Genomic DNA, 20,258 nt, shown 5'->3' with positions numbered 1-20,258 from the left:
ATTGAAGGTTGGCATGCAGGTGCAGCAGGCGGTTAAGAAAGCAAATGGCATGTTGGCCTTCATAGCAAGGGGATTGGGGTACAGGGGCAGGGAGGTGTTGCTACAGTTGTACAGGGCATTGGTGAGGCCACACCTGGAGTATTGTGTACAGTTTTGGTCTCCTAACCTGAGGAAGGACATTCTTGCTATTGAGGGAGTGCAGCGAAGGTTCACCAGACTGATTCCCGGGATGGCGGGACTGACATATCAAGAAAGACTGGATCAACTGGGCTTGTATTCACTGGAGTTCAGAAGAATGAGAGGGGACCTCATAGAAATGTTTAAAATTCTGACGGGGTTAGACAGGTTAGATGCAGGAAGAATGTTCCCAATGTTGGGGAAGTCCAGAACCAGAGGTCACAGTCTAAGGATAAGGGGTAAGCCATTTAGGACCGAGATGCGGAGGAACTTCTTCACCCAGAGAGTGGTGAACCTGTGGAATTCTCTACCACAGAAAGTTGTTGAGGCCAATTCACTAAATATATTCAAAAAGGAGTTAGATGAGGTCCTTACTACTAGGGGGATCAAGGGGTATGGCGAGAAAGCAGGAATGGGGTACTGAAGTTGAATGTTCAGCCATGAACTCATTGAATGGCGGTGCAGGCTAGAAGGGCCGAATGGCCTACTCCTGCACCTATTTTCTATGTTTCTATGTTTCTATGGCCAACATTCCATTTGCCTTCTTGATTACTTGCTGTACCTGCATATTAACTTTTTGTGTTTCATGCACAAGGACCCACAGGTCCCTCTGTACTGCAACACTTTGTGCAATTTTTTTCCATTTAAATTGTAATTTGCTTTTAAATTTTTTCTGACAAAGTGGATAACCTCACATTTTCCCACATTATACTCCATCTGCCAGATTTTTGCCCACTCACTCAGCCTGTTTATATCCCTCTGCAGATTTTTTCTGTCCTCCTCACAATTTGCTTTCTAACCCATCTTTGTATCTTCAGCAAACTTGGCTACATTACACTCGGTCCCTTCATCCAAATCATTAGTATAGATTGTAAATAATTGAGGACCCAGCACCAATCCCTGCCGCACCCCACTAGTCACTGATGGCCAACCGGAAAATGACCCATTTATCACGACTCTCTGTTTTGTTCATTAGCCAATCCTCTATCCATGCTAATATATTATCCCCAACCCCGTGAACTTTTATCTTGTGCAGTAACGTTATATGTGGCACCTTATCGAATGCCTTCTAGAAATCCAAATACACCACATCCACTGATTCCCCCTTATCCACCCTGCTCGTTAATCTTCAAAGAACTCCAGCAAATTTGGCAAACACGATTTCCCTTTCATAAATGCTGACTCTGCTTGATTGAATTATACTTTTCCAAATGTCACGCTACTGCTTCCTTAATAATGGATTCTAGCATTTTCCCAACGACAGATATTAGGCTAACTGGTCTATAGTTTCTTGCTTTTTGTCTGCCTCCTTTTTTAAATAGGGACATTACATTTGCGGTTTTCCAATCCGCTGGGAATGCCCCAGAATCCAGGGCATTTTGGTCGATTACAAGCAATGTAACCTCCTCACTGCAACCACCTCTTTTAAGACCCTAGGGTGTAAGCCATCAGGCACAGGGGACTTGTCTGCCTTTAGTCCCATTATTTTACCGAGTACTACTTCATTAGTGATAGTATTAAGTTCCTCCCTCCCTATAGCCCCTTGATTATCCACTATTGGGATGTTTTTACTGTCTTCTACCGTGAAGACTGATACAAAATATTTGTTCAACGTCTCTGCCATTTCTCTGTTCTCCATTATTAATTCCCCAATCTCATCTTCTAGGGGACCAACATTTACTTTAGCCACTCTTTTCCTTTTTATGTACCTGTAGAAACTCGTACTCTCTGTTTTTATATTCCGTGCTAGTTTACTCTCATAATCTATCTTCTCTCTCTTTATCTGTTTTTTGTTCCAGTTACACAATAAACAAAGAGATAAGAGTTTATAGGCATTAAGTTACCAGGAGACTTACAGAACTGAACTTGTTTTCATTGGAGAGTGACATTTTCCAAATCTTTAAAAATGCTAAGAAATGTGGATGATGCAGACATACTCAGAATTTGCGATTTAAAAGCCTAAAAGCGAAAGTAAGGCTTTTTCCCCAGTGTGCTGCACATGTGAAATTGAATCTCAGGAAAAGCACTTAGAACAGAAATCAATTAATTCCTTCAGAGGGAACTGGATAAATATCTAATTGGAAGCAGGATTGGAGCTTAAAATACCATTGAAAGGGGTTTGAAAGATCAAATGAGCTCCTCTTAATTATTGTTTTCTTAATTTCTTAATCAACGCAGCTTAGTTATTAGACCGAATGTTTGGCATAATACTGATTATCAACTGAGTTTTTCAGATAATTTACTTTATTTCACTTTAAATTTAATTATTATGTAGCTTAACAAGTATATACTAATTCACAATACATTGCAAAGAAATGATTAATGGCAAAGATCGCAGTGGTACCGTAAGATTTTGCGTGGTTTCACAATGCTGACGTGAGTAATCCACAATAAATACACTCTGGAGAAAAAACATTCCCGTTCACTGGGAAAGTGTTTCACAATTTTTCCTCCTTTAATGTCGAAATTGCTCGCAATTTCAACTCACATTTCAGAAGCCTTGGCAGCTGCGATCCCACCTCAGATTCAGCGGGGATCATTTCACAGAGCCGGGCTTCCAAAGCCTATGGGAGGTGGACTGGCTGGAATGGTGGCCGGATTCACCCCTTCACCTTCCCCACCACTGAACCACTTCTCCGTGGATTGTTGACGGCCCAAACCGCGATGGCAACCAAGTACACGTTTCTTAATTGGCGTATTTCGCATCGGAGCTGACCAATGGGGGCGAGGATAGCTGGCGTCGCCCACCAATGCGGGAGGGCGGGCCGTGCCTGACGCCAGGGCGGTGACGCATCGCTGAGCGGCTCGAATCCTCCCTTTCCCCTGAAGTTGGGAGATGTGAGCGTGAGACATCGGGGCAATGCGCTGCCTGAATGGGGTTTCCGTTCACCTTTAAGCTTTTATGGTGCCCTCCCCTCCCTTCGAAGCTAGGCCCGGTCGCGGAGTGTCAGCCAGAGCAGTAAGTGTCTCGGTATAATTGAGCAGCGTGTGTGTGAACGGAGCGGAGGGGTTGGTTCCCGGGGCACAGACAGGTGTTCGTTCCCCCTCGGGGCAGCGGAATGTGGGCGATGTGTTCGGGTCGAAAGTGCTGGGAAACGGATCCCGGGCTCGGGCTGCTTTTGTTTATTCCCTACCCCCACTCCCTCCCTCGGTTCTATTTAAATACTGATTTTACAGGAAAAATACAAACGAAACGACCTCCATGACCATTGCTTCCCTATTGTTCTTGAAGGTGAAGACCGAGGCGAGAATCCTCTCAATGTTGCTTTGTAATTAGAATGGTATTCCGCGATTGTTGAGTGTTTCACATGGATGAGTATTTCCTACAGTGAAGGTGTGGCGACAATAGAGCGAAGCTTTTTATTTGAACAAGCAACGGTTGATTTCGTGTCCCCCCTCGCTTGTTTAGTGTATTTTTTTCAGTGCAGTAATCATGGAATATGAATACTATTTACAAAACAATTGGAAGGGTATGAGCGTTTACTTTGTATCATTGCCGATTGAGGGAAATCCGCCTTTGCGCCAGTGTGTGCTGCATTGGCAATACTGGTCTGTCGAGAATACGATCCCTGATTGTAAATGGTGATAAAACAATCCTTGTGCGGTAACTGGGCGTTACCAAATCTCAACGGGTGTGACTGTGGTTTCTGTTAACTTTTAACTGGGTAATAGATTTGTTGGGCTAAAATCGAATATTCTTCACAGTTGCAGAAGAACATATATGCGTTTTTTAAATTTAAGTAATTCTGTGCGAGTCGCTGCAGAACTTAAGACCTTTGTACCAAAAGGGTAACATTGAATGTATATTAGATGAGAAGCTGACTCTGACAATTGGCTATCGAAAGACATTTTGTAAACGTGATTTAAATTTGATAATTTGAATGTAAGTATTGTTTCTAGTTAGTTAAATAAGTCCTTTGTGAATTAAATGTATCATTCAATTCTGAACTGACTGGTATCTTCTAATCTTGTTTCTTTGTGTCAAAAGTGCACGAAATTATTTTCTGGAGCAGATGGAGTATTTGCAGGGAATAATTTTATACAAACGTGTGTGCATTGGAAAAGTCACCCGCTTGCACACTCGCACTGCATTTGTCAATTTATCCATTTAATGCATTCTTTGTCGTTTTTATACTGCACTCATGGGGTACTTATCATTAAAATTAAATATTATTTTTTAATTGTGAGCTTAAGTGGTTAGAATGTGAAACTCGCTGTAACATGGAGTAGTTCAGGTGAATAGCATAGATGCATTTAAGGGGAAGCTAGGAAAACAGGTGTGGGAGAAAAGAATCGAAGGATGTGTTAGAATGAGATGAAATAGGGTGGGAGATGGAGCATGAATACCAGCATAGCGGAATGGCCTGTTTTCATGCTGTCATTTGTGTGAAACTGTTTTTATTTAAAAATATAGCATTTGGATCACCTGTTAACAAGTCTAGTCCCAAGTGGAAACAGAACTTGATCTTGCATATCTCCATTGTGGTTCAAAAAGGTGATAAACATGCAGGAACTGAAGAGAAAAAACAGAATACATAAGATAAGAAGCCATTTCGTAGATTACAGATCTCTCCATGAGAGTGAGCAGGAAAAAAGTCAATTGCATACTAAATTTAACTTGCTCTAAAGCAAATATTTCAGTGCTGTCAGATTAGAGAAGTGTTGAATACTACTGAGAGCAAAGAAAATGAAGACAAGCATTTACACAGCACCTTGTTGCTCCTCAAATGTTTGTGTATTTGACAGGATGTATTACTTTGAAATTCAGTGACTAGACAAGTATAACTTTGGTGCACAGCAAGATCCCAGAAACAAATGTGATGAAATACATAGAATCTACACAGAAACAAGCCATTCAGCCTAACTGGTTTATATTGCACATGAGCCTCCTTGCACTCTAATGACCTCTTCCTGTCCTGTGCCAGTATCCCTGTATATTCTTATCCCTCATGTATTCATCAAGCCTCCTATTAAATGTATCAGTGTTATCTGCTGCAACCATTCCATGTGAGTTCTCATTCTCACCATTATCTGTAAACAAATTTCTACTATATTTTTGATCGGTTAGTGGTTATCTTGTATTTTTGCCCCTTTGTTCTGGACTCGTCCACAAATAGAAACAGTTTCTCCACATCCACCCTATCGTATCCCTTCATAATTTTAAAGACCCCTTATCAAATCTCTTCAGTCTACTCTTGTCCAGAAAAAAGAGCCCCAACCTGTTTAATCATTCCTAATAACTGCATTCTATTAATTCTGTTAACCTCCAAGTAAATATTTTCTGCACTTTCTCCAGTGCTTCAATATCCTTTTTAAAGTATAGAGACCAGAACTGCACACAGTAATCCCCAAGTGTGGATGAACCAAGGTTCTATATAAATTTAACATTTATTCTTCTAGAAATGAACCCCAATGCTTTGCACTCTGGCCATATCAAAATAGCTACTTTTGTAATTTAATGTATCTATATTCCCAGATCTTTGCTTCTCTACTCTTTAGTTTCTTGCCTTCCAAGGAATAATTGGCCCCCTTATTCCTCCTACCAAATGAACCACAGCACACTTGTATTGAATTTCATGTGCCATTTACCTGCTCACTCTGAAGGTCTATTCATGTCTTCCTGTATTTTGCTGTTCTGCACATTATTCCCTCGACCCACCACCCCCCAAAATTTGGTGTAATCTGCAAATTCTGCCATACTTGCAATTTTTGAGTCCAGATTATTTATGTACATGTGAACAGCAGTGGTCCCAGTACAGATCCCTGTGGGTCACCACTTGCCACTTAACTGCAGTCCAAGGAACTTTCCTTCTCTTGTACTCTCTCTGTTTTGTACCTTTCAATCCATTCTACTGTGACTTCACACACTGGCATGTGTATCTTATGTGGCATCCTATTGAAGGCCTTCTGAACATCTATGGATACCATACCAACTGCATTATCTTTTAAAGAGAAACTTTAATTTATATAGCACCTTTCACGACATCAGGATGTGGCAAAGTGCTTTACAGCCAATAAAGTATTTTTGAAGTGTAGTCACTGCTGTAAGGTAGGAAACGTGGTACCAATTTATGCGCAGCAAGATCCTGCAAACAGCAATAAGATAAGTGACTGGATAATCTGTTTTTAGTGATGTTGGTTGAATGATAAATATTGACTCGGACACCTGGGAGCACTCCTCTCTGCTCTTCTTTGAATAGTGCCGTGAGATTTGTGTTCTCTTGAAAGGGCAGATGGGGCCTCGGTTTAACGTTTAATACAAAAGATGGCACCTCCGACAGTGCAGCGCTCCCTCAATTGCACTGGGTGTGTCGGCCTGGATTATGTGGTCAGGTCTCTGGAGTGGGACTTGAAACCACGACCTTCTGACCTCGGAGGTGAGACTGCTACCCACTGAGGCATGGCTGACTTATTGCTTGTCTACTGTTATTTATTCAAGGAATACAATAAAGTTGGTTAAACATGACCTTTCGTTTAGCACTCCAGGTTGTCTATTTTTTTAAATTCTCCACCTTTTGGATGCTTTCTTACCTGATCTTTTAGAAAATATTCTAGCATCTGTTCCACCACTGACATTAAGCTAATTGGCCCAAAGTTCCCTGGATTCGTTCCCTTGGTACTTTGTCTCTGCTATTGTGGTCCCTGCAGAAGGTACAGGAGGATTTATCTAAAATGTTGCACTCGGCTCTTCATTAGAAATAGTACAGAAGGTCATCAGCCCAGCATGCACGGGCCACTGCATGCTCTTCTCATTGGAGCAAATACCTTTCTGTTTTGCTGCCTTTTCCCTGATTCTTTTTATATTTTTCAAATACTTATCCAATGTCCCTTTCAAATAATTTGTTTTTGCTGAATGCCACTTGTAATGGAGCATTTCATGTTTATTTGACCCTTTTAAGGGGCAAATTATTTTTGACTTCTCCTTTTGTTTTACTAATTGGTGTGGATTTGAAAGTAGAAATGATCTTTAACTATTTTACTTCTCAGAATCTTATTAATCTTAAACATCTATTAAATTCCTCCTTTATCCTCTGTTGCAGTGAAAAAAGCCCCCCCCCCCCTTATTTATAAAGCCTTTTTTCAATGTTTCAATCTAACATCCCTGATGTCTGTCTAGTGAATCTCAGCTGCAACCTTTTATTACTCCAATATTTTTAAAAATAAAGTGCCCAGAACTCCATGCAATACTTCCAATTGTGTATTAACCAATGCCCTGTATAGAGAATGCCGGTATTTTGAGCTGAAGGTGAAGTTTTGGTTTCTGGTTTTTTTTGACAGTACCACTGAGCTCTGTAGTGGGTCGCATTGCAAAAACCTAGAATACAAACACCACCACAGCTAATACATAGAGCTGATTTTTAAAGTTCTTGCGATGTGGGCCATTGTCGATCCCTGATGGGCAATAAATGTGGTTATTGACAATTGCTTCGTTGTATCCCTCACTCCCTACCCTACCCTTTTTCAACCCCATTTTCTGCCTCTCTCCCTAGGGGAGGAAAACACCCTCAGTCACTTAATTCCACTTTCAAACTCCTAACTGCCAAGCCCATGGCCCTCCATTTGCCACAATACCTCTGCAGTCATTGATTTGCTCAACCACTCCTTTTTTAAATAAAGGAGACTATGAAGGTATGAGGGCAGTGTTGGCTAAAGTGGACTGGGAAAATGGATTAAAGTGTAGGACGGTTGATGAACAGTGGTGTACATTTAAGGAGATATTTCGCAACTCAAGAAAAATATATTCCAGTGAGGAGGCAAGGGTGTAAAAGAAAAGATAGTCATCTGTGGCTGACTAAAGAAATAAAGGACGGTATCCAATTTTTTTAAAAAAAGGGCATACAAAGTGGCCAAAACTAGTGGGAGGACAGAAGATTGGGAAGCTTTTAAAAGCCAGCAAAGAATGACACAAAATGATTAAGAAAGAGAAGATAGACTATGAAAGTAAACAAGCACGAAATATAAAAACAGATAGCAAGAGTTTCTATAGCTATATAAACAGGAAAAGAGTGGCTAAAGTAAATGTTGGTCCCTTAGAGGACGCGACCAGAGAATTAGTAATGGGGAACATGGAGATGGCAGAAACTCTGAACAAATATTTTGCATCAGTCTTTACAATAGAAGACATCAACAATATCCTAACAGTGGATAGTTAAGGGGCTATAGGGGGAAGGAACTTATGACAATCACTAAGGAGGTGGTACTCAAAGATAATGGAACTAAAGGCAGATAAATTCCCTGGACCTGATGGCTTGCATCCTAGGGTCTTGAGAAGTAGCGGCAGGAATAGTAGATGCATTGGTTGTAATGTAGCTAAATTCCCTGGATTCTGGAGAGGTCCCAGCAGATTGGAAAACTGCAAATGTAACACCCCTATTTTTTTTTTTTTTAAAAAGGAGACAGACGAAAAGCAGGGAACTATAGACCAGTTAGCCTGACATTTGTGGTTGGAAAATGTTGGGAGTCCATTTATTAACTAAGCAGTAGCAGGACATTTGGAAAAGCATAATTCGGTCAGGCAGAGTCAGCATGGATTTATGAAAGGGAAGTTATGTTTGACACATTTGCTGGAATTCTTTGAGGATGTAACTGACAGGGTAAATAAAGGGCAACCAGTGGATGTGGTGTATTTGGACTTCCAGAGGGCATTTGACAAGGGTGCCACATAAAAGGTTACTGCACAAGATAAAAGTTTACGGGGTTGGGGGTAATATATTAGCATGGATAGAGGATTGGCTAACTAACAAGAGAGTTGGGATAAATGGTTCATTCTCTGGTTGGCAATCAGTAACTAGTGGGGTGTCGTAGGGATTACTGCTGGGACCCCAACTATTTACAATCTATATTAATGACTTGGAGGAAGGGACTGAGTGTAATGTAGCCAAGTTTGCTGACGATACAAAGATGGGAGGAAAAGCAATGTGTGAGGAGGGGACACACAATCTGCAAAAGGACATACAGGCTAAGTGAGTGGGCAAAAATTTGGCAGATGGAGTATAATGTTGAAAAGTGTGAGGTCATGCACTTGGGCAGAAAAACATCAAAGAGCAAGTTATTATTTAAATGGAGAAAAATTGCAAAGTGCTGCAATACAGAGGGACCTGGGGGTACTTGTGCATGAAACACACAAGGTTAGTATGCAGGTACAGCAAGTGATCAGGAAGGCCAATGGAATATTCCCCTTTATTGCAAAGGGGATGGAGTATAGAAGCAGGGAAGTCTTGCTACAGTTATACAGGGTATTGGTGAGGCCACACCGGGAATATTGTGTACAGTTTTGGTTTCTGTATTTATGAAAGGATATACTTGCTTTGGAGGCAGTTCAGAGAAGGTTCACGAGGTTGATTCCGTGGATGAGGGGGGTTGACTTATGAAGAAAGGTTGAGGAGGTTGAGCTTCTACTCATTGGAATTCAGAAGAATGAGAGGTGATCTTATTGAAATGTATAAGACTATGAGGGGGCTTGACAAGGTGGATGTAGAGAGAATGTTTCCACTGATGGGGGAGACGAGAACTAGGGGGGTATAATCATAAAATAAGGGGCCGCCATTTAAAACTGAGATGAGGAATTTCTTCTCAGGGTTGTAAATCTGTGGAATTCGCTGCTTCAGAGCTGTGGAAGTTGGGTCATTGAATAAATTTAAGACAGAGAGAGACAATTTCTTAACCGATAAGGGGTTTTGGGGAGCGGGCAAGGAAGTGGATCTGAGTCCATGATCGGATTAGCCATGATCGTATTAAATGGCGGAGCAGGCTCGAGGGGCCGTATGGCCTACTCCTATTTCTTATGTTATGTTCCCTCACCTCCACCTTTGATGCCTATGCCGCCAGAAAAACCTTCACTGTTTCCCATCCTGTTAATCGTTCCCCCTCCTCGGGTACTTTTCCACTCCCGTTGAAAACTGCCGTCATTGCACCCTTTTCCAAAAAAAACCCCCACTCTTGACCACTGTTCACAATGAATTTGTGTGGCCCCTTTAAGGGGCTGTGCCTGCCATTTAAAATACCACGCATGTGTGGTTTTTGTATTAAAAAGCCGGCTGCATGGGTTCCCTGGAGCACTGCACAGCAGCGCACTTTACAAGAAACATTGCTCTTGCCCCTGCTATTCTTCCAAACTGCCCCTCACTTTCAAGTCCTTGAACATGTTGCCGACCAAATCCATGACCATCTCTCCAATCTGGTTTCTACCTGACACAGCACTGAAATAACTCGAACCAAAGTCACACATTACATTTTCTGCGACTTACCATGGTGTATTATCTCTTGTCTTCCCTGTATTCTTTGATACTGTCAACCACACCCTCTTGTTCAGAACAGTAGAACTGTTCTTGCTTGGTTCTACATTTTCCTTTCTGGTTGTAACCAGAGCATCCCCCAACAATGCATCTCTTGCTCATCTACATGCTTTGTAGACACAAGGTCAGATTCCACATGTATACTGACGGTACCCAATTCTACCTCTTCACCAACTCTCAACACGTCCCACTACTGTGTTGTCAAACTGCTTGCCTGTTGCCCAGTCTTGGATGAGTTGCAATTTCCTACAGTTAAATATCGGCAAGACCAAAGCCCTCTGGCCCCACCGCAAGTGTTGTGCCCTTGCTCACCACTCTGTCCCCCTGTTTGTGGGACCTTGCTGTGCATATTGGCTGTTACATTTTCATATATTACTCTAAATACATAACATAAGAAATAGGAGCAGGAGTAAGCTATTTGGCCCTTGAGCCTGCTCTGCCATTCAATAAAATCATGGCTGATCTGATCATGGACTCCGCTCCAGTTCCCTGCCCGCTCCCCATAACCCTTTACTCCCTTATCGCTCAAAAATCTGTCTATTTCCACCTTAAATATATTCAATGACCCAGTCTCCACAGCTCTCTGGAGCAGAGAATTCCACAGATTTGCAACCCTCAGAGAAGAAATTCCTCCTCACCTCAGTTTTTGGGCGACCCCTTATTCCGAAACTATGCCCCCCTAGTTCCAGATTCCCCCATGAGTGCATCCATCTTGTCAAGCCCCCTCATTATCTTGTATGTCTCAAAGATCACCTCTCATTGGGGTCAAGTTTCAGCCTGAGTTCCTATTTTTTGGGAGCAAACTAGTTTAGAATGGAATATCTTAGAAATTGCAATTCTCGGCATTTGGAAGAGCAGGATGAGGATGACGATCAGGAAAGCATGCCGGAGCACGAGGTCGGAGGGCCATCCATCGTGCTCCTTTAACGAGTGCTCGATCCCTGTGCCAGCAGCTCATCCGTGAACGCTTCAATTACTGATGCCTGAGGGCTCTGCGACAACTGTTGCGCATGGACATGTTTATTTTTTGGAGTTCTTCCTATGTTGTTAATGGAACATGATTCAGTTTTAATGAGAATATTTTATTGAAAAGTTAACGTCACTAATAAAATATTTGTTGTATCAAACTTCACTTTTTTTTTTAATGACTCTAAGATCACTTAAACTTTAAGATCACTTATAAACTTGTAAAGTTACAAAACTATTTCAATGTGAAAAATCTTGCACTGTTAAGATCACTTAAACGTCAAGATCACTTTTTAGGTGCAAAATTAAATAAGTTACGTGAGAGCATTTACACTATAAGATCACTTAAAAACCCTAAGATCACTTATAAACTTGTAAAGTTACAAAACAATTTCAATGTGAAAAACGTTAACTACAATTACATCAAGAACAAGAACAAGAACAAAAGCAGCAAAGAAAGGCTGCAACCATCTCTCATCCACATCTCAGTGACTGTTCACCTTCTTCATGGGAGTGTCATTTGATTGGCTGGGCTGTGTGCCCTTATTGCAGCAGCTACCTCACCCATGCCCTCCCCGACGGCCTGTGCCGTTGATTGCACTCCCTCGGACATTCCCTCCCTCATTTCCCGTGTCATTACTGCTATTTCTCCCGTCAATACCGTCACCTCTTCACCCACTGCACTGATGCTGCCGATGAGTGATTGGGTAAGCTCATTGGTCTCCATACCCAATGCCGCAACCTGAGCCGCATCTGTTGCACGCTGCATCTCGGGAGAGCATGTCACCAATTTCCTTCTCCGCCTGGGTCTGCCTCGCGGCACCATTACACTGGGAGATGCGGGCTGGGATGGTGGGTGAATGGGTATAAACTGCTCCATTATATCTCCAGCACCACTGTGACCCACAACGTCAGGATCAAAACCAAGGAAGGTGGAACCAGAACCTATGCGAGTGGGAGGCGCAGGCTGTGACGGTGGGGCACTGGCTGTAAACTGCTGGATTACACCAGCAATGCCACTGGGACCCGCAACGTCGGAATCAAAACCATGGAAGGTGGAACCAGAACCTATGCAAGGGGTTGAAACTCTGATGCCCCTTAATGTGGGCTCATAAACATTAATTTGGTAGGTCTCCCCTGTAGACATTTCAGTCATTGCCGCTTGCAGCCAGTCTGGATTGTCCGCATCTGGTTCTTCTGGATTGTTGTCGTCAGCACCACCACCACAGCAAAGGAGGGGGTAGGATGGGTGGCATGAGTACTCTCCCACATAGCAGGCCAGGCAGGGCCTTACGCTTAACATCCGTAAGACAAAGGTCCTTCACCACCAGCCTGTCACCGCCGCACAGCACTGCCCTCCAATCATCTGGATCCATGGCGCGGCCCTGGACAACATGGACCATTTCCCATATCTCGGGAGCCTCTTATCAACAAAGGCAGACATTGATGCGGAGATTCAGCATTGCCTCCAGTGCACTAGCGCAGCCTTCGGCTGCCTGTGGAAAAGAGTGTTTGAAGACCAGGCCCTCAAATCTACCACCAAACTCATGGTCTACAGGGCTGTAGTAATACCCGCCCTCTTGTATGGATCTGAAGCACGGACGATGTATAGAAGGCACCAAGTCGCTGGAGCGATATCACCAACGATGTCTCCGCAAGATCCTGCAAATCTCCTGGGAGGACAGGCGCACCAACATCAGTGTCCTTGACCAGGCTAACATCCCCAGTATTGAAGCACTGACCACATTCGATCAGCCTCGCTGGGCAGACCACATAGTATGCATGCCAGATAAGAGACTCCCTAAGCAAATGCTTTATGCGGAGCTCCTTCATGGTAAACGAGCCAAAGGGGGACAGCGGAAACATTATAAGGACACCCTCAAAGCCTCCCTGGTAAAGTGCGACATCACCACTGACACCTGGGAGACCCTGGCCGCAGACCGCCCGAGGTGGAGAAAGTCCATCCGGGAGGGCGTTGAGCTCTTTGAGTCTCGACGCAAGGAGCATGAAGAGGCCAGGCGCAGGCAGCGGAAGGAGCGCGCGGCAAACCAGCCCTACCGACCCCTTCCCCCGACTAATGTCTGTCCCACCTGTAACAGGGTCTGTGGCTCCCATATCGGACTGTTCAACCATCAAAGAACTCACTTTGGGAGTGGAAGCAAGTCTTCCTCGATTCTGAGGGACTGCCTGTGATGATTTGAAGGGCCACGATGCATTTTCAGGACTTAGCCTCTTCCTCACGTGCGGGCCCAGCTTTTGCTGTACTGATTGCTGTTCTCTGTACAACTCATCATAGCAGCTACCCTCTGTTCCAAGGGTGTCAGTGGACGCAGATTGGGCGTGCCTCCTCCTGTTCGAGTTGCTTCCCTTTTGTTGTGGGCCAATTTCTTCTGCAAAGAGTAAAATATAACTTTTTACAGAGTGCGTCTTTCTGCAGCGTGGGACATAGTCACATTACAATTATGATTTTATTAAAAAATGAAAATATTACTTCCACTAACTACTTGACCAAGGTCGTGCCATTTCTTTTTACACTGGCTTCCAGATCTCATGGTATGCACCACTGCGCAGTAATCTTCTGCAACTTGGTTCCAGTGTTTCATTTCTTTAGGTGACACTTTTATGCGACCTCTGTTGCTGGTATCCAGCTCCTGCCATCTCTGCTCAATGACATTAACTAATATCTTCACTTTCTCATGCAAGAAATTCTTTGTTCTTGGACATTGTTCCATTGCTGTATTGAATTGACACTCTTATTTTTCAAAACACGCAGTCCTTATTTTGCATGCACCTATGCAACACTTGTTCTGGAAGTTTAGCAGCAAAAAGCAGCACTCACTGATTTCAGCAGGTGATTTCTTCAGTGCTGCTAAAAGCACCCCTTCAGGCACAAAAAATCACCAAGATTCAATTCCAAGCCTTTCCACAGCTCCACAAAACAAATCAGCACTTTTCCTCCTTTAAAAATAGGCGAGTGCCAATGTTTGTAGCCTACTGCGCATGCGCAGGGCTGCTGGCACGACATCCTCGGATGAGAGTTAGCCCCGCCCCCTGCACTTTCAAAATCGGTGCGACGCTGTGGCTCCGCCCCCCGCTGATCTCTGTGCGCCGAGCTCCAACAAACCTGGGAGGCAGAGAATTCCTCTAAGTTTTGGGCGCGAAAAACGGGCGTGGATGTCGGGGCTGTGCCGTTCTAGGCGAAGGCCTGAAACTTGAGGCCAATCTTCTGAAGAAGCCCAACCTGCTCAACCTTTAAGTCAACCCCTTCATCTCAGTAATCAACCAAGTGAACCTTCTCTGAACTGCCTCCAATGCAAATATATCCCTTCTTAAATAAGTAGACCAAAACTGTAGGCAGTACTCCTGTACAGTTGTAGCAGGACTTAACTGCTTTTATACTCTCTTCCCCTTTGCAATAAAGGCCAACATTCCATTTGCCTTCCTGATTACTTGCTGTACCTGCATACTAACTTTGTGTTTCATGCACAAGGACTCGGGTCCCTCTAGTGCAGCATTTTGTAATTTTTCTCCATTTAAATAATTTTGCTTTTTTATCTTTTCTGCCGAAGTGGATAACCTCGCACTTTCTCACATTATACTCCATCTGCCAAATTTTTGTCCATTCTTGGCCTGTTTATATATCTTTGCAGATTTTTTGTATCCTCCTCACAACTTGATACCAAGATGGGTGGGGGGAAAGCATCAGCAAACTTGGCTGCATTGCACTCGGTCCCTTGATCCAAATCATTAAACATAGAAACATAGAAAATAGGGGCAGGAGTAGGCCATTCAGCACTTCGAGCCTGCACCACCATTCAATAAGATCATGGCTAATCATTCCCTCTGTACCCCTTTCCTGCCTTCTCTCCATTTCCCTTGATCCCTTTAGCCGTAACTCCCTCTTGAATATATCCAATGAACTGGCATCAACAACTCTCTGCGGCAGGGAATTCCACAGATTAACAACTCTGAGTGAAGAAGTTTCTCCTCATCTCAGTCCTAAATGGCTGACCCCTTATCCTAAGATTCTGTCCCCTGGTACTGGACTTCCCCAACATCGGGAACATTCTTCCTGCATCTAACCTGTCCAGTCCCGTCAGGATCTTATACATTTCTATGAGATCCCCCCTCCTCCTAAACTCCAGTGTATAAAGGCCCAGTTGATCCAGTCTCTTCTCATATGTCAGTCCAGCCAACCCTGGAATCAGTCTGGTGAACCTTTGCTGCACTCACTCAATGGCAAGAATGTCCTTCCTCAGATTAGGAGACCAAAACTGAACACACTATTCCAGCTGAGGCCTCACCAAGGCCCTGTACAACTGCAGTAAGACCTCCCTGCTCCTATACTCAATTCCCCTAGCTATGAAGGCCAACATGCCATTTGCCGCCTTCACTGCCTGCTGTACCTGCATGCCAACCTTCAATGACTGATGAACCATGACATCGAGGTCTTGTTGCACCTCCCCTTTTCCTAATCTGCCATTCAGATAATAATCTGCCTTCATGTTTTTGCCCCCAAAGTGGATAACCTCACATTTACTGACATTACACTGCATCTGCCATGCATTTGCCCACTCACCTAACCTGTCCAAGTCACCCTGCAGCCTCTTGGCGTCCTCCTCACAGCTTACACCGCCACCCAGCTTAGTGTCATCTGCAAACTTGGAAATGTTACATAGAAACATAGGAAATAGGTGCAGGAGTAGGCCATTCGGCCCTTCTAGCCTGCACCGCCATTCAATGAGTTCATGGCTGAACATTCAACTTCAGTACCCCATTCCTGCTTTCTCGCCATACCCCTTGATCCCCCTAGTAGTAAGGACCTCATCTAACTCCTTTTTGAATATATTTAGTGAATTGGCCTCAACAACTTTCTGTGGTAGAGAATTCCACAGGTTCACCACTCTCTGGGTGAAGAAGTTCCTCCGCATCTCGGTCCTAAATGGCTTACCCCTTATCCTTAGACTGTGACCTCTGGTTCTGGACTTCCTCAACATTGGGAACATTCTTCCTGCATCTAACCTGTCTAACCCCGTCAGAATTTTAAATGTTTCTATGAGGTCCCCTCTCATTCTTCTGAACTCCAGTGAATACAAGCCCAGTTGATCCAGTCTTTCTTGATATGTCAGTCCCGCCATCCCGGGAATCAGTCTGGTGAACCTTCGCTGCACTCCCTCAATAGCAAGAATGTCCTTCCTCAGGTTAGGAGACCAAAACTGTACACAATACTCCAGGTGTGGCCTCACCAATGCCCTGTACAACTGTAGCAACACCTCCCTGCCCCTGTACTCAAATCCCCTTGCTATGAAGGCCAACATGCCATTTGCTTTCTTAACAGCCTGCTGCACCTGCATGCCAACCTTCAATGACTGATGTACCATGACACCCAGGTCTCTTTGCACCTCCCCTTTTCCTAATCTGTCACCATTCAGATAATAGTCTGTCTCTCTGTTTTTACCACCAAAGTGGATAACCTCACATTTATCCACATTATACTTCATCTGCCATGCATTTGCCCACTCACCTAACCTATCCAAGTCGCTCTGCAGCCTCACAGCATCCTCCTCGCAGCTCACACTGCCACCCAACTTAGTGTCATCCGCAAATTTGGAGATACTACATTTAATCCCCTCATCTAAACCATTAATGTACAGTGTAAACAGCTGGGGCCCCAGCACAGAACCTTGCGGTACCCCACTAGTCACTGCCTGCCATTCTGAAAAGTACCCATTTACTCCTACTCTTTGCTTCCTGTCTGACAACCAGTTCTCAATCCATGTCAGTACACTACCCCCAATCCCATGTGCTCTAACTTTGCACATCAATCTCTTGTGTGGGACCTTGTCGAACGCCTTCTGAAAGTCCAAATATACCACATCAACTGGTTCTCCCTTATCCACTCTACTGGAAACATCCTCAAAAAATTCCAGAAGATTTGTCGAGCATGATTTCCCTTTCACAAATCCATGCTGACTTGGACCTATCATGTCACCTCTTTCCAAATGCACTGCTATGACATCCTTAATAATTGATTCCATCATTTTACCCACTACCGATGTCAGGCTGACCGGTCTATAATTCCCTGTTTTCTCTCTCCCTCCTTTTTTAAAAAGTGGGGTTACATTGGCTACCCTCCACTCCATAGGAACTGATCCAGAGTCAATGGAATGTTGGAAAATGACTGTCAACGCATCCACTATTTCCAAGGCCACCTCCTTAAGTACTCTGGGATGCAGTCCATCAGGCCCTGGGGATTTATCGGCCTTCAATCCCATCAATTTCCCCCAACACAATTTCCCGGCTAATAAGGATTTCCCTCAGTTCCTCCTCCTTACTAGACCCCCCGACACCTTTTTATAACCGGAAGGTTGTTCGTGTCCTCCTTCGTGAATACCGAACCAAAGTACTTGTTCAATTGGTCCGCCATTTCTTTGTTCCCCGTTATGACTTCCCCTGATTCTGACTGCAGGGGACCTACGTTTGTCTTTACTAACCTTTTTCTCTTTACATATCTATAGAAACTTTTGCAATCCGTCTTAATGTTCCCTGCAAGCTTCTTCTCGTACTCCATTTTCCCTGCCCTAATCAAACCCTTTGTCCTCCTCTGCTGAGTTCTAAATTTCTCCCAGTCCCCAGGTTCGCTGCTATTTCTGGCCAATTTGTATGCCACTTCCTTGGCTTTAATACTATCCCTGATTTCCCTTGATAGCCACGGTTGAGCCACCTTCCCTTTTTTATTTCTATGCCAGACAGGAATGTACAATTGTTGTAGTTCATCCATGCGGTCTCTAAATGTCTGCCATTGCCCATCCACAGTCAACCCCTTAAGTATCATTCGCCAATCCATCCCAGCCAATTCACGTCTCATACCTTCAAAGTTAGCCGCCTTTAAGTTCTGGACCATGGTCTCTGAATTAACTGTTTCATTCTCCATCCCAATGCAGAATTCCACCATATTATGGTCACTCTTCCCCAAGGGGCCTCGCACAATGAGATTGCTAATTAATCCTCTCTCATTACATAACACCCAGTCTAAGATGGCCTCCCCCCTAGTTGGTTCCTCGACATATTGGTCTAAAAAACCATCCCTTATGCACTCCAGAAAATCCTCCTCCACCGTATTGCTTCCAGTTTGGTTAGCCCAATCTATGTGCATATTAAAGTCACCCATTATAACTGCTGCACCTTTATTGCACGCACCCCTAATTTCCTGTTTGATGCCCTCCCCAACATCACTACTACTGTTTAGAGGTCTGTACACAACTCCCACTAACGTTTTTTGCCCTTTGGTGTTCTGCAGCTCTACCCATATAGATTCCACATCATCCAAGCTAATATCCTTCCTAACTATTGCCTTAATCTCCTCCTTAACCAGCAATGCTACCCCACCTCCTTTTCCTTTTATTCTATCCTTCCTGAATGTTGAATACCCCTGGATGTTGAGTTCCCAGCCCTGCTCATCCTGGAGCCACGTCTCCGTAATCCCAATCACATCATATTTGTTAACATCTATTTGCACAGTTAATTCATCCACTTTATTGCGGATACTCCTTGCATTAAGACACAAAGCCTTTAGGCTTGTTTTTTTAACACCCTCTGTCCTTTTAGAATTTTGCTGTACAATGGCCCTTTTTGTTCTTTGCCTTGGGTTTCTCTCCCCACCACTTTTCCTCATCTCCTTTCTGTCTTTTGTTTTTGCCTCCTTTTTGTTTCCCTCTATCTCCCTGCATTGGTTCCCATCCCCCTGCCATATTAGTTTAACTCCTCCCCAACAGCACTAGCAAACACTCCCCCGAGGACATTGGTTCCGATTCTGCCCAGGTGCAGACCGTCCGGATTGTACTGGTCCCAGCTCCCCCAGAACCGGTTCTAATGCCCCAGGAATTTGAATCCCTCCCTGCTGCACCATTGCTCAAGCCACGTATTCATCTGAGCTATCCTGCGATTCCTACTCTGACTAGCACGTGGCACTGGTAGCAATCCCGAGATTACTACTTTTGAGGTCCTACTTTTTAATTTAGCTCCTAGCTCCTTAAATTCATTTCGTAGGAACTCATCCCTTTTTTTACCTCAATTCCTTCATCCAAATCATTAATGTATATTGTAAAAGAGCTGGGGTTTCAGCACTGAGCCCTGCGGCAATCCACTAGTCACTGCCTCCCATTCCGAAAAGGACCCATTTATCCCGACTCTGTGCTTCCTGTCTGCCAACCAATTCTCTATCCAAGCTAGTACATTACCCCCAGTACCATGTGCTTTGATTTTGCACACCAATCTCTTATGTGGAACCTTGTCAAAGGCCTTTTGAAAGTTCAAATACACCACATTCTCCCTTGTCCACTCTACTAGTTACATCCTCAAAAAATTCGAAGAATTGTCAAGCATGATTTTCCTTTCAAAAATCCATGCTGACTTGGACCGATCCTGTCACTGCTTTCCAAATATGCTGCTATTTCATCCTTAATAATAGATTCTAACATTTTCCCCACTACTGATGTCAGGCTAACCGGTCTATAATTACTCGTTTTTTTATCTCTCCTTTTTTAAAAAAGTGGTGTTACATTAGCTACCCTAAGGATAAGGGGTAAGCCATTTAGGACTGATGAGGAGAAACTTCTTCACCCAGAGAGTGGTGAACCTGTGGAATTCTCTACCACAGAAAGTTGTTGAGGCCAATTCACTAAATATATTCAAAAAGGAGTTAGATGTTGTCCTTACTACTAGGGGGAATCAAGGGGTATGGTGAGAAAGCAGGAATGGGGTACTGAAGTTGCATGTTCAGCCATGAACTCATTGAATGGCGGTGCAGGCTAGAAGGGC

General features: G+C 43.8%; 2 protein-coding genes across 6 annotated transcripts in view; one reads left to right on the top strand and one right to left on the bottom strand.

Moving 5' to 3' along the window:
- Positions 1 to 2,845, bottom strand: part of LOC139259806 (coiled-coil domain-containing protein 148-like) — a 217,185-nt gene extending 214,340 nt beyond the window's left edge. For all 5 annotated transcript variants that reach the window (XM_070875598.1, XM_070875597.1, XM_070875599.1 and 2 more), the window contains exon 1: positions 2,666 to 2,845. The gene's annotated coding sequence lies outside the window, so the exon portion shown is untranslated. The remainder of the gene's footprint in view (positions 1 to 2,665) is intronic.
- A 131-nt stretch (positions 2,846 to 2,976) lies between these two features.
- pkp4 (plakophilin 4) overlaps positions 2,977 to 20,258 on the top strand; it is a 268,797-nt gene continuing 251,515 nt past the window's right edge. Inside the window, exon 1 of the mRNA XM_070873651.1 lies at positions 2,977 to 3,136. The gene's annotated coding sequence lies outside the window, so the exon portion shown is untranslated. The remainder of the gene's footprint in view (positions 3,137 to 20,258) is intronic.

Source organism: Pristiophorus japonicus, chromosome 3 (genome assembly GCF_044704955.1).
Source record: "Pristiophorus japonicus isolate sPriJap1 chromosome 3, sPriJap1.hap1, whole genome shotgun sequence".
Taxonomy (NCBI): domain Eukaryota; kingdom Metazoa; phylum Chordata; class Chondrichthyes; family Pristiophoridae; genus Pristiophorus; species Pristiophorus japonicus.
Note: the sequence above shows the minus strand (reverse complement) of the source record. Positions and strands in the feature narration are given on the sequence as shown.